The sequence below is a fragment of the Athene cunicularia genome (assembly GCF_003259725.1).
Source record: "Athene cunicularia isolate RWA chromosome 2 unlocalized genomic scaffold, athCun1 chr2_part1, whole genome shotgun sequence".
Lineage (NCBI taxonomy): Eukaryota > Metazoa > Chordata > Aves > Strigiformes > Strigidae > Athene > Athene cunicularia.
The window spans coordinates 112,366,794-112,378,725 of NW_020799095.1; positions in this window are offsets into that span (position 1 = coordinate 112,366,794).

An 11,932-nucleotide genomic window follows, 5' to 3' on the forward strand; every position below is an offset into this window, starting at 1 on the left:
AAAAAATATCTTTATAAAATGCAATCTTTCACGGTCAAATGAAGCCAGTTGAAGGGAAGTTCAGGATTTCTTTGCAACCTGCACCTGTGCTACTTCTGTGTTCTGGTTTTGAGCATTCACGGGGTCAAAAAGAATAGCATGAAAGCTGGTGTGCATCAAGAACTGCTGTCTGTGCTTGAGAAACAAAAGCATCTGAACATCAGGTGGAACTAGAAGGTCAGGTACACCACCAGAGGTTAACCACAGTTCACCTCTCTGGCTCCCTGCTTACTGGGAAACCTTTTCAGGTTTTCTTTGTAGGATGTAGGATTTCTTACAGTGAGTACTCTTGCAGCATAGGGAGAGAGCAGGGCATGTTAGTAGCTGGCAGCAGGGCTCTACCCTCTGGTTTTTATTATTTACTTTTTTTCTCCTTGCCAACCCTCTTCATTACAAAGATATTTTGAAGAAACCTTCTGACCGGAGGTTTGTCTCAGTAACCAGAGGGGTATGTGTCCTACATCTTTTTGAGCCCTGTTGGATCCTTGCACAGGCTTCAGGGAAGGCAGAGGAAACCCATCTCTCCCTGGTGAGGGCTCTGTGCTCCCACTTGGGGTTTGGGTGAGTGGCTTTTGGGCACTTCTCCAAGCAGAGGAGGCGGCAATTAAGAAGTGTCTAGGACATGGCTATGGCACTTTCATTGAAATACCCTTACAGTAAGTATCAATGATCAATTTTAAACTTGTTTTTGAGGTAAGAGTATAAGGAGTACAGTTTCGAAGACAATAAATTAGTGCTGTTTCTCTTCTGGAGTGCAACAGGACACTGAAGGCAGCAGAGACTAAGCATTAAACCATGGATTAGTGCTGACAAACAACTCTGTAGAATAACTGTGTAGAATAACCAAAAAGGAGGATTATTTTTTTCCCCTGTAAGAAATTAAATCCAACTCTTCAAATCAGTTAGGAGACCAAAGTGTTGGTGTGTGTCTGTGTATGGTGTTAAAAAACATGTATGCAACATGACTCAGTGCAAGATAGCAGTGCAGTAAAACAGCACTTGGGAAATAGGTTTTTTTGTAACTTTACTGTCCATCCAGTACCAGATAAGAGCTAAATAGTTAATGACCATTAACATCCATACTTCATGTAAGGTATTTTAGATTACTTAAAAGGTAATTTGACTATAATTTGCATCACTGCATTTTGCCACTGTACTACAGTAAGGAAGGAGTGCTGTGTCAATATTTAGAGGGACTTGGAAAGGAAAGAAATTATCTGCTCTTCAATATTCCTTAGAAGTTTGCTGCTAGGAGGCAGGAGAGGTTGGCAAAAGTGCTAGTATTACAGGAGGTCCAAACCTGCTGTAGCAGTGGCACCTGAATATAATGATGCTGTTTAAATTTTCAATACAAGCTACAAAAAAATCCAAGAAAGTCATGAGGCCAAATGAAGAATAGTTTATATTGTGTATGTCACAGTACTCTCTTGTTTCTCTATATTAAGGATATCAATTAAACTCAGACACCAGAGTGAAAAGAGCAGGCGTATTTTATTGGCGATAACCAAATAATGTAACAGTGTAATACAGAAAACATGCAGGAAAAAAAGGCAGAGTAGTGCACCTAAAGCAACAAACAGGAAAATACAGAGTAATGCATCAAATCATTACTACATGAGAGAGAGAATAGTGATTAAGAAAGATCCATCCCCACTTGCATACGTTCCCATCACCCAGCCCTGCAGTGGCTGGGCAGCCCCGGTTACAGCGAGGGTTTGCAGAGCCTGTCCCGGCAAGGGGGAAATCCTGCGCAGTGCGTCCACCCATAGGTGAGGCTGCCGAAGTCGCTGCAATCGGGCCCAGCCTTATATACCAGAGATGGACAGCCCAGAATAGCTGGCATCTTTGTTTTGAGCAGAAAATTTCTGGTTTCATTCTCCTGTTGGATTCCACCCAAAGCCTGGCCAGGGCTCGGGGTGGGGAGACCAAGGGACTTTCTAACAAGGTCAAATACGTGGGTTCTCAGCCTTGAGAAGTACTTAGTCTAAGCTGCATCTTTGACTAGTGAGTTTACATACTTGTTAATGACTACATGCTGAGTTAGCAGCTTTGGCTTGGGGCCTGTTGTTCAGGTTTCAGTATTTCAATGCTTTAGCACTTTTTACATCAGCATAAGTGGGTTGTTATAACTTAGTACAATACCTACTAGCACAATGGATATCAGCTGTAAAATATACAGGGTTCATCTATAGGTCAACTCTGGCTGGAGTCTGTTGTCCAAGGCTTAGCACTTTATCTGTACACTAAAATTTGACTGTGTTGGATCTATTGCTGCTTACAGAAATACTGTTGTCTTATTCTTTGGTCCTTTTTTTCCTCCCTAAAGTTAAGGAGTAGTTTTAGACACATTTTGAGATTTTGCTGATGCTGCTCCTGTAAAAGGAAGCTCTAGGGGGGAAATACCAGTGAATTTACTTTTACCTTCAGGAAAGTAGTCAGATTTTGTTCAGTGCCCAATATGCAAAATGTGGAAGCTAAAATATGACATAAAAGGTCATTTACTGTTTTAACGCTTACTTTCAGTATAATGAACTTACTGGTAAGAAGGAGTGATTTATCAAAGGTCTCTGCTGAGTTTTGCAAGCACATGAAGCACCAAAAGCAGAAGAATATCCTTCTTCATGGCTGTTCCTCTCTGTAACCAAGTACAAAAGACCCTTTTTTAAAATTTTATTTATTAAATACAACTTGAAGTCAGAATACACTCTGATGGGTTTGCCTTCAGCTTCCCCTTCAGACAGAACAGGTGAAGGTTCCCCAGGGCTGTGAAGCAGTCAATCTGTTAAGCCTAAAATAGATCTGAGTATTTTTACTTCATTGTTAGTAATTTCAACCAACAAAAACTTCATAGAGGAAGCTTCATTCATGTTATGAATTTCTGTAAAATGTTACTCTGCTTTATATTGTAGAAAAGAGTTAATGTGGGCTGAGACAGTTGAATTGCCTGAGATCTTACGCCCAGAGTTTTTAATACCCTTTTGGGATTCGAGTAGTATTTTGCATATGATGCGTTAAGCTACAAAGAAGTTACGTTGCTATTTTAAAGTAAATGCTCATAGAGGTTTGGTCTTTTACCAGTTTTAAGCTACAAAATAAGCTGTAGGGAAAAAAAAGGTTTTTTGAAGTTAACTAATATTTGGACTAAATGCAATAAATACTGTTCTGTGCTTTTCACTGTGCTCTTGAGCTCCTGATCTCAGGTTTACCTTAATTAAATTCAATAGTAAACCATGCCCATCAGTTCCTTTTTCTGGTGCATGGTATGAAAAGAAGTGATGTAACATGAGGTTAAAACCAGCACATTACAAGGCTGAAGCCTGGTTGTAGATTCAAGGAGAGCAGAGCATCAGTGGGGTGGAACAACTGTATTTTCATGGTAGGACAGTTATTGGCATGCCCTTCTCTGAAGGAGGCCCCATTAGTGTTATGGTAAAAAATCACTGTTCCTTGAAGCTTTAATGTACAGGTTTTAGAAAATCTTCCCCAAGTGTAGTGGTTCTGAAATAACATTTGGGTCTGTAAGTGCAACTCAGGGGTTATATAACCAAATTAACGTTACACCACAATGACCATGGTAACATGTAGAAGAGGGAAACCCCATAAATAGTGAAACAAAAAAATTACTTGCAGTAGCTCATTGAACAAATCAGTGAAAAAATGGGTCCTTTTCATTTGGTTTGCTCTCTGCTTTCATATGCCTCATACTTGCTGTTTGTTTTAACGGTCATTCCCACACAGAGAAATTTTCCCACCTCCAAATACCAAGGAGGGTAATCCTAACATGTAGTGTGAACTGATTTGCCAATGCTAGCGTAGCCATTCCAACACAGGTATCTTAGTATTCCTTCCACCAGAATATCTTGGTGCAGTCTAGAGTACTTAAAAAAAAGTTGATTTTCAGTGGTGAGGAAGTTTTAGATTTCCATATGAAAACAGAACAGAGATATTTTTGCATGTTGTGGTGCAGGGGCCAAGGACTGTGATCTAAAACCAGGCTTCAGATCCTCTTCTGTTTCAGCTGTCAGATGGTGAAGCTGAGAAGTGGTCCAGCCTGCTCCATCAGGGCAGAGTATTATCCATATACACACTCCAGGGAAGTACTTGTAAGAGGAATGTGTTGATTCAGTCAAGTGTCCCAAATGCCTAAAATAATTCATATCAAAAATATTTTTTAAAAAGCAGCTTGTTACTTGGGAGGCTGCAGAAGTCATCACTAGTTGAAAGAAAGCAACAGGAATGGCTAAAACCAGCGAGAGTGATTGAATCAAGTGAGGCTGGACATTTACCCAAGCAGTGAAAACGCTAGCTGCAACCACGCAGAGAGGAGGCAGGAGAAAAGGCTGAGTCTGCAAACAGGGCTTGTCCGCCCCAGGGTTTGTTTTATGCCTCTACTCAGCATGGTCCTGTGGTGTCCCTTAAAGATGCCAGAGGCTTTGGTAGGGCCTGCGATGCTGGGGGCAGAGGTGGGGAGGGCAGCAGGAGCCACAGCCACAGTGGCTGGGCTCTGCTAAAGGGCTCCCCTGCACAGGGGAATTCCCAGGCTGGGGTGCACACACAGCTCTGCAAAGCACCCGCTGCAACATCCCTGCAACCTAAGAGTCAGCTCCAGATTTCTCCATATAAAAACCCAAGGACAGGTGTCTTTCTAGCACATGTAATGACAGAGTATCTCTGGGTGTCAGGGAGCATGGTTTCTGGGTTCTCAAACCTCTGAGGAAAAAAAAAAAAAAGTGCTGTTGGAGGCAGTCTGGATTTGATGACAGCGTGATCCTTCCTGTCTCTCTCTCTGGCTCAGTTAATTTTCTTCCTTTTTCTCAAGGTTGTGCTGCAACCTCCTTATGAAACCCCTGAGGTTTATTAGAGGTGTGCAATAGAATCACCAGAGCTTTAGCCTGCATAAACATGAGTAAAGCAGCTCATGGCGTGCCTTCGGTGTGTTGGGATTAATGAAATACCTTTCTCTGATCTTTTATCCTAAAAATGTGGCCGAAGAAGATTGTCAGAGAGGATATTCCTCTGCATAGTTATTGCAGGTTGATGCCGGTTGAATAAATACATTTATCATATCAGTGCACTGCTACCTAGAGCTCTGGGGGTTCTTCACACTGTCACAGTGTCAGACACAGCAATGGTGACAGTGGCAAGAGCTTTTGTGAAAGGTTGTATTATGATCTGACAGGAAAACCTATCCTAAGGTATTCATTAAATTGTTTCAGGTGCCAGGACAGCCTGTGATTATGTCAAACAGGGGAGCAAATTGTACACTGCTTTCCTGGTATACATGAACTTTGTCTGAAAGTCTGTGTAGGAAGGTTAAACACAGACAGCTTTGTCCAAGAAAACTCCAAACTGGCTGAGCCCAGTGCCGTGGAAGGTCGCTCTTGGCGGGGCACAACTGCCCATGCCAAATGTCTGTGCTGGTGCAGGAATGATTTTCAGTGGGTGCAAGTTGCAGCTGGGCTTATACGAGGGTTTCCCTTGGACCTCAGAGTGTTTGGATGTTCCAGCAGATACAATGTTATTTGCAGCTCAGGCTCTCAGACCTGTACTTCTGGAAAGTGAGGGTCCCCAAAGGGGAAGCTGGAGTTCCCCAGGAAGCAGCTGTGTGGGGAACCCCAGGCAGCGGCTCCTCCTGCGGGAGAAACGGCTCCAGGAAGTGCTTCTAGTGCTGAGTTTTCACCCCAGAAAGCCCAGTTCTCCCAGTGAAAGTGAATCTTGTGAAGATTCTTCACCTAATACAGAAATTACCAGCCAGGTTATTCATTAACCCTGTCTAGAAGAGGTGCTGTTAAGAACCAGGTTTGAGAAAAACCTTTGTGGTCATATAATGTAGAGCAGGATGTTTTCTACGAGCAAGGTCTCCTGACGTGTCAGGAACTAGCCAAGTACTGGGAGCAGGAGAGGGCAGGGACAACAGAGCCATGTTGAGGCTGCAGAGCTGAATGCCATGGTGCCTGGACTGTAGCTTCTGCAAGAGACATTGCTTGTGTCCGATTTGCTTCTTTCTGCCAAGTTTTGTGACTACAAGCTGCAGAAAAAAATCTAAAGACTGAGTAAAGAGCATTGTCTAAAAAAAAAACCAACAAAAAACCAAACAAACCAAACATGAGCTTTCATCTAAAAATAAATATGTAGCCCTTACAGTTAAAAAAAAAAAAAAACAAAAACCAAAACCAAACAACAACAACAACAACAACAACAACAACAACAACAACAAAAACCACAGAAAACCCCCAAAACCCCAAAACAGCTGACACAAAAACAAGACCTGGATGAATTATAATAGTTCAGAAATCAGATAAGACTGTCCAAAACGTAATTATTTTGCAATGGCTTCGTTGGCAGATTCACCTCTGATAGTTCAGCATTTGGGATTGACCGTGCTGCTTGTCTCTGCTGCTGCTCTGAATTATCAGCTTTGTTTAAAGAACTGGGGGCATTTATTATCAATAGGTTAAAGTAGGAAACAGTTTGACTTTTGCACATTAACATCCCTGTTAATGAGAAGAATTGACCTAATCCAAAATTTTTGTCACTTTTTATAAAAATACAAAGTGGAGAAATCATTTAATCTCTTTACAAGTAGAACACCAGTTCATAAATGGATGTGGAGTCTGCAGAATCAAGGCCTGCCAAGAAGAAATCCCATTTGGCTGATTTGGCAAAATTAACCCTGTCCAGTTAGCTAAAAAAAAAAAAGAGCTATGCCAGCACAGAAGACTCAAAAACCCCTACAAGATTTGTGATCTCAACTCAGCCCAGAGGAGGAACCAGCAGTGAGCAGCTGTTTGACAGCGAACCATGAGAGAAGTGAACCTGAGTACTTGGCCAGCTCAGAGCATGTGAACACACATGATAAATGGTGGGGATTAGAGACCTGGAAAACTGCCATGAGAAGAAATTCCAAGGAGCAGTAGGTCCCATCTTGGAAGTCAACTGCTTGGGTGAGAAATAAAAAAAGCCAGAATTTATAGATCAGCTTATAGGTATATGGTCTTGCAGAAAGTTCATGAGTTTTAAGAGAGAAATTAAAAGCAGATCGTCATGCCCAGGCTAGTGCAGGTGTTTTAGAGAATGCCTGGGAGCAGACCTGGATTACTGCACAGCAGGACCATCGTGAGCAAAGAGGAATGGCAAAATCCATGGCAATTCACAATAACTTAGATAAAGCAGTATTAAGAAAAGATCAAATTCCTGCTGGAGTCCAGGCTGTGTTAAACAAACACTGTCTCTTCCTTTCCCCTCTTCATCTGTAGTGAGTTTTGTATTGCTTTTTGGACCACGCAGGGAACTTTATTTTTAATTTACACGAGAAGAACGATCAGATGACCTTGGTGACAGATATCAAGTCACGTTTCTGAGACTACACTCTGAGCGGCAATGCTAGGATCCCCACCAGCAGTATCATTTTCCACAGCTTATCACAGAGGAAGTAAATGCATGAGCTGCTCTGTGCTGGCTGCAACAGGAGTCCCAGTCGCTGTAGCACACCAGGCAAACTGTGTTTTAAAGAAAAATACCACAGATTCTTCAGCTGGTAGGCCTGGGAGCCAGCTGTTCTGTGCTGGGGGCACAAAGAATTACTGGCTATTGTAGCTCGAATGGGCAGCAGGGTGGTACAAGGTACCCTCCTCACAGCGTCTGAAACTCTTCAAGCTCCCCATGGTCTCTGAAGAAAGCCAGGCAAAGGAGGCAGTGCAACAGGCAACCAGCCCCCACCTTTGTGGGCTAGCACCTGTGCTGTCCTTTCCCGGTTAATTTTTCATTAAAAACAGGTCAAAATGAGTCAGTGGCCTGAGGCGGCAATACTTAGCTCCTGAGGTGTGGTTAACAGTTTTCTGGTCATAAGAGAAAATAGCAATGCTGCAGTTTGCTGCTTGTGCTATAAAATGTATTTTCTCAGACCATTGGGGCTTAACAAAATGCTGTGAATAAACAATATGTGTAAGAGTATACAGTAGAAGTTTTGAAGTCATGACTTCTTGCTGATGCCTTGTTATTTTAGCTGAACACTTAGTTGGTACCACAGATCCCTTCCCTGTAGCTGAGGAGAGATTCCCAGTTTTCTTTCAGTCATATCGCCTTCCTACCAGGTCAACTCAGACTCCAATCCCAACATTAGTGTCCAGCCATGCAGGAGCGGTTACTACAGCACCCTGGGAAGGGAGCTGCAGAGGAAAACAGCCAGTGCAGAGGCCCAATGCAGCACACCTTGCTGGAATTTTCTCACAGACCAGCTCTAATTTGGTCCTGTGGGCTCAGTGGGCGGTTGAAGTGATCTTCTGGATAAGTTTCTGCTGTCAGGAATCCACACTCCAGGACTATGCTGCAATGTGAGTGACAGTAAGGTGGGCAACCACAAAATTAATTTTAAAAATGTGTTCTTGCTCCAAATTAAAGTACCAGTCTAGAGATATCCCAATGCTCTCTAGCTGGAAGAACTGGAGGGCAAACAGGAGCTTAAAACAAAACAAACAAAAAAAACCCCACTGCTAGCCATCTGTGCTGCTTCTCCTTATTTCTATGTCTGTCTGTCTCTACAGACAGCAACTGAACATTTCTACTTTGCATGTCAATATAATTTCACTTTGCCTTCACTTAAAATTCATTTCAGTTTGAGCTGAGTGATTTCAGGCTGGCTGGCAAACTACCAGTATCTCATTCTCTAGAGAACAGCAGTCCCAGCTGGGACTGTGAAAGCAGGGCCCACCAGCTGCAGGCAAGGTCCCTGTGAATGCAGGGCACATGGGGCTGTTTCTCCACCAAGCCGTGAGGGCTGGTTTGAAGCAGCAAAAGGCAGCGGGGAGCTGGAGTATCACTGGCATAGCACAGGGCAGGGAACACCCAAATCCTGGCTGCCTCTCCAAGATTATAATTCTTTCCCTTCCATGGCATTTTCTGCGGACTAAAACTGTATGTCAACTCATGTGAGAGCTGCAGACACATATCACCCCTACATGTGTTGTCTCAGAGATTAATTAATAATAAATATTATTCTGTTCATTATATATCTACTGTGAGGTTTCCTAAAATATCAGACGCTGCTATGTAAACACCACAGATATCTAGCTAGGTTAGCTCACACTCTACCTCCATCTCTTTCCCATTTGTCTCCATCTTGTGAGGCACCAAGCGCACACAGATGCTGGCCATCCTCATGCCTGCGGGTGCTCGGGACAGTGCAGCTCGGGCGCTGCGATGCAGAAGTGGAGCTGCTGGGTGTAACTCAGAGAAGAAATTATGCAACTCCGTCTAAGAAATTAATGAAGTGGTAGCAAGTAGGGCAAGATTCATTTAAGAATGAATTATTATTGTATACTAAGCTGATTATGCATCCAGGTTGAGATGTACAGAATGGGTGGGCTACACTATAGCTGGGAGCAGCCAGGCACACAGCCAGCCCCATACAATGTGTGTGTTTGTGCGGCTGGTGGCAAGCAAATCCGTCACCCTCTTCGTAGAGCACTGTAAATGTGAGCAGGGTCTGCCAGATGGCAGACATCCGGAAAGGCACAAGGAGAGAGCAAAGCGTAACTGCATTGTGCATGGCAGCAAGCATGCTGGGCCTGATGGAAACTTGCAAATCACAGCCCTGGTGCCAGCTCATGGGAAAAGGCTGACAAAGTCAGACGCCAGTTCCCCAGCCTCCTCTGTGTAACTGAAAAATCAGGATGGGGGTCTGGATCGATCTCATCTTCTAAGGTTGCACAAATCTGGAGGAAATGGCAAGCCTGGATGTGACTGAGTTGCTCTTGGTGCAGGGCACACCGAAGGGCTTCAGGAAGACAAACTGACTGATGGTGCTCTTGCAGCTCATCAGCTCTGGGGCTTATTAGAAACTGGATCATCCTGTAGATTATCTCAGAAAAAAATTCCAAAATCACAAACCACAAGGAATGTAAATATGTTCCCTCTTCCTCCTTCCGCTTCTGTTGCTTGCAACCCTCCATGGGCAGCCACAGGATAAGGTACCCTAGACCTGCTAAATACCAATGTGGAATAAGGAGGGGGATTTCTATGTAGCTGTTTTCTCAGTAGCATTATGCTACTACTACTTCCAAAAACTGAATTCCATGAAATGAAGACAAGAATGACTGGAAGAAAAGAAAGCTTTTTTTTCCAACCCCCCCTACTGTCTCCAGTCTGTATTTGACTGAGTTTCTTGATTCTTTGAAAAACTTTTTGTCTTTCTTCCCTTTCAAGGCAAGCTGAGGAAACAGACAGCAACATGGGACTTGTGCCCATGTCCTCCTCCCTCGTCTCACCTGCCTTGACTCAGGAGACATGCAGGTGAGGACGAGCTGCAGCTCCCTGGGGAGATGGTGTTTACCTGAGACTGCTGGCTCAAGCCACAGGTCTCTGTGCAACATGCTTTCTGAATCACTCCTCTGTGTGATAAATGGGGCCAATCTTCAAGTTTTATTCTTATCCCATATGTGCCCAAATAAGAGAAGACTGGGAGCCCTGTCTGGGTCCAAGTGAAAACAGGTAGCCCGGAAAAGTTAATTCAATTTACACCAGTGGACAAACCTGTTTGGACAAACTGGTATGTGTTTTTGAAGCCAGCTACTGATACATTTTTTTTAGCTCCACCTTACTCCAATTACAAAAAGACCTAGCAGAAACACCACGATTTGGGTGTTGGTCTGTGACATATTTTAACATCTTCTGTGCAGCAGCATTTTAGATTGGGGTGTGTATATTTGTCAAGGATTGACAGAAGGATGCTTTGTAAAGATAGGAGGCTCTTTCACATTGCTGTGATATAATGGGTTGTTAGTGACTTGTCAGTTCATGTTTTCAATTACTGTTATTACTATTATTTTTAAACTGTGGGTGTTTCTAAAATTGCTTTATATCAGATAATAAGTATACTCATTCTTCAGTTACAGTAATTAGCATTCTGAGTTTGATTCTGCCACCTCAATTGCTCCAGGAGCTGGGACTGGTTAGCACATACACAAAGCTCTTAGCTCTTTTCCCTAAATAGATTACAACCTCCCAGTTTTAACTCCTGATGTCCCAAAGACCATCCTTCCTGCCTCTGTCTTTTCCATGGCTTATTCCTGTCATTTTTTCAGAGTTTCTCTCCCACCAAATGATGTATCTTGCAGAGGACTGCCTCTTTTTGACCGAAACAAAAGCACAGCCCCTGAGCAATTCCCATCCCTTGGCATGTTGGCTGTAGAGCATATTTACTAGAAGCGTCCCTAATGAACAGCTTCCGTATTAGCCTCTCATGGGCTGCTCTTACATTTCCTACCAATTGTGCACGCATTCCCCAGCCCCAGGAGGGGACACTTCTGGCCATTGCCAGGCTACAGCCTGGAGCAGCCTGAAAATGCCATGTGTGCTCGTCTAGCTGAAAACAAAGCTGGTGAGCAGTGGGTAGAGTAGGGAAAAAAAATCTCACTTCTAAAAACTGTTTTAAAAAAAATGTTTCTCTGACCTAAAAAGAAACAGAGTAGCAGAGCAAGTCGATTAGAGCAAAGAGAGAGAAGGATTAAACAATGTTGGCACTGCTGGGTGCAATGACAGTTTAAGGTACGTTAATAAACCAGAAAAATATTTTTCTGAAAAATTTATGGTATTTCAATGGTGAAAGCTCTAAAGGGGCATTTCAAATGAAGAACAAACCAAAGAAAGCAAAAAACCCAAATCCAGGCCAGATGAAACCTTGGAAGATGGTCCACAAGGACTTGCATTAAACAGAGGAAAAGAGACTGGGTTCTCTAATAGAAGTGACTGAATTTTTTTAGAAGCCTTGTTAAGCAAGGACATACGCATTTTATGGTCCACCTCCTGTCTGGGGAATATAATTTTCTCAGAGAGAATAAAAATCTGCCTTCTTTAATGATTGGGAGATACTTAAATCCCTGAAACTGTGGCACAG